The sequence below is a fragment of the Tenrec ecaudatus genome, chromosome 8 (assembly GCF_050624435.1).
Source record: "Tenrec ecaudatus isolate mTenEca1 chromosome 8, mTenEca1.hap1, whole genome shotgun sequence".
NCBI lineage: Eukaryota > Metazoa > Chordata > Mammalia > Afrosoricida > Tenrecidae > Tenrec > Tenrec ecaudatus.
In genome coordinates this window covers 46,755,105-46,758,194 of record NC_134537.1, presented here as the reverse complement: position 1 = coordinate 46,758,194, position 3,090 = coordinate 46,755,105, and positions in this window count along the sequence as shown.

The following is a 3,090-nucleotide window of genomic DNA, read 5'->3' as shown; positions in this document are numbered from 1 at the left end:
CATACATCAATTGTATAAAGCACATCCGTACATTCTTTGTCCTAATCACTCTCAAAGCATTTGCTCTCCACGTAAGCCCTCTGAATCAGGTCCTCTTTTTTTCCCCTCCCTCCCCACTTCCCCTTCCCTCATGACTCCTTGATAATCCGCAGATTGTTATTTTGTCATATCTTGCCCTATCCGGAGTCTCCCTTCCACCCCTTCTCTGCCTTCCATCTCCCAGGGAGGAGGTCACATGTGGATCCTTGTAATCAGTTCCCCCTTTCCAACCCACTCACCCTCCACTCTCCCAGCCTCACCCCTCAAAACTCTGGTCCTGAAGCTATTGTCCACCCTGGATTCCCTGTGCCTCCAGCTCCCATATGCACCAGTGTACAATCTCTGCCCTATCCATTTCCTCTAGTTTTTTAATGCTTTTTCTTCCCCACTATCATGACCCCAATTCTACCTTACAAATCTGGCTAGACCAGAGCATGTACATGGGTACAGTTAAGAACTAGAAACACAGGGAATCCAGGACAGATGAACCCCTCAGGACCAATATTGAGAGTAGCGATACCAGGATGGTAAGGGGAAGGTGGGGGAGAAAAGGGGAACCAATCACAAGGATCTACCTATAACCCCCTCCTGGGGGATGGACAACAGAAAAGTAGGTGAAGAGAGACATTGATCAGTGTAAGACATGAGGACATGATGCCAGGGGCTTAAGTGGAAAGCAAATATTTTGAGAATGATGAGGGCGATGAATGTACAAATGTGCTTTACACAATTGGTATATGTATGGATTGTGATAAGAGCTGTATAAGCCCCTAATAAAATGATTTAAAAAAAGAACAGGTGTTGTATATTTTAATTTATTGGAAATTTGTGCTATAGCTAAAGTTTTGAATAACAAATAGGAGCAACGGAGAAACATTTATTTTATTGTAAGTGATCCTGCTGTCTGGTGCTGGTCTCGTTCTCTCAGCAGCAATTGTTTGAAACAACAGGGCAAAGGTTATGTTTTAAGATCAGATTAAATTGGCATAGGAGGATTCTCAGCAGAACATTATCTCTCAGCTGATAATGTTATTAAAAACAATAATTTATAAATAATTTATGAATAATAAAATATAAATTTATAAATTATCAAGGCTTCATGAGGGAGGAAGGGGAAAAATGAGGAGCTGATGCCAAGGGCTCAAGTAGGAAGCAAATGTTTTGAGAATGATGAGGGCAACAAATGTACAAATGTGCTTGACACAATGGATGGATGGATGGATTCTGATGAGTTGTATGAGCCCCCAATAAAATGATTTAAAAAAAACCCCTTGGTTGCAAGGAATAGACCAATGGGGGAGGAGAGGATCTCCTGTGAGGATCTACTGTAAGGATCTACTTGGACTTAAGTGAGCCCAGAAAAATGGTGGGAGCGAACATGACGGCCTGCTCTCTTCCAACTCTCTCAGAGACATATGCTTTCTCTAAATAATGTTGTCTCTGCTACTTTCCTTTTGTTCCCTTGATTTGCGTTCATTTGATCCACTCACTTATTATCTCAGTCATTCATTCACCATGATTTACTGATCACTCACCCGGTGCCAGGCACCAGGAATGCAGCAGTGAGCAAAATAGACAATGTCATTGAATTCAAATGTTAGTGGAAAGTGAAGGCAATAAATAAATGATACATGTGTAATGCCAAACTAGTGATAAAGACAATGAAGAAAAATAAAACACGGCTAGAAGCAGGGTGCTATTTTAGATAGGACGCTGGAGATAATATTTGAGTGCAGCTTGAATGAATTGAGAGTGGGAGACAGGGCCCCGGAGAACATGCCTGGCAAAGGGAACAGGTGCAAAGCCCCTAAGGTGGGAATGTGCTTATCATGTTAGAAGATCAACACGGAGCATTAGAGCATTCTCTGGGAGCCAGATTGCACGACCCCTTCCCTACAGGCCAGGCAGAGATCCCTGGCAGTGCAAGCAGTTGTGATTGATGACTAAGCTGAACGTTGGCAGCTCAACCCCCTCAGCAGTCCGTGAAGAAATACCTGATGATCTAATTTTGTCAAGGTTACAGCCAAGAAAGCACTACTGATCAGTACTGCTCGGCAATACACAGAGCTGCCATGAATCTGAATGGACTTGATGGAAACGGATTGGTTTTGGTGGGGTAGGTCATGGTAGTGGGGTGAAGGAAGCACCAAAGAAGTATAGGAAAGTTGTGTGTTTCTTTGGTGCTATTCTGCACCTGACTGGCTCGTGACTTGGATTGGAAGATATTTTAATGAATTTGTTTGTGCGTGGAACATATAATATGAAGTGATAAAAGGAATTCAGTAACACTTTACATTTGGGGGCCCAAGGGATGGGGTGGTGTTATTTTCTGAGAAGGCCAACATTAGAGGAAGGGCAAGCTGAAACAAGGAGAGATCAGGAATTTGCTTGTAAGTATGCTTCATATTTGGCAACATCTATTCATTCCTCATGGACACTTCTCTATCATGAAACACTTGTTGTTGTTGTTGTTAAGGGTCATCGAGTCAGCTCCGACCCACAGTGACCCTATACACAACTGAGCAAAACACTGCATGGTCCTGTGCCATCCTCACCACTGTTCCTGTGCTTGAGCCTCATCATACAGCCACTGTGTCTCTCCTGAGAGTACGTCCACAGTGTGTAAGACAGAGTCTTGCCATCCTTGCCTCTAATTACTGAAACCCAAATGAAGGCTAAACATGATAGTGGGACAAGAGGAAAGTAAAAGGAAACAGAGGAAAGAACTAGGAGGCAAAAGGCACTTATAGAGGTCTAAATACAGGTATGTACACATATTCATATATGATGGGGAAATAGATCTATGTACATATATTTATATGTTAAGTATTAAGATAGCAGATGGACAATGGGCCTTGACTCAAGTACTCCCTCAACACCAGAACATTTTGATCTAATAAACTAGCATTCCGTGATGCTCACCTTCCCAACCTGATCACTGAAGAAAAAATGGGTGCATAAGCAAATATGGTGAAGAAAACTGATGGTGCCTGGCTATCAAAAGATATAGCATATGGGGTCTTAAAGGCTTGAAGATCAACAAGTGGCTAT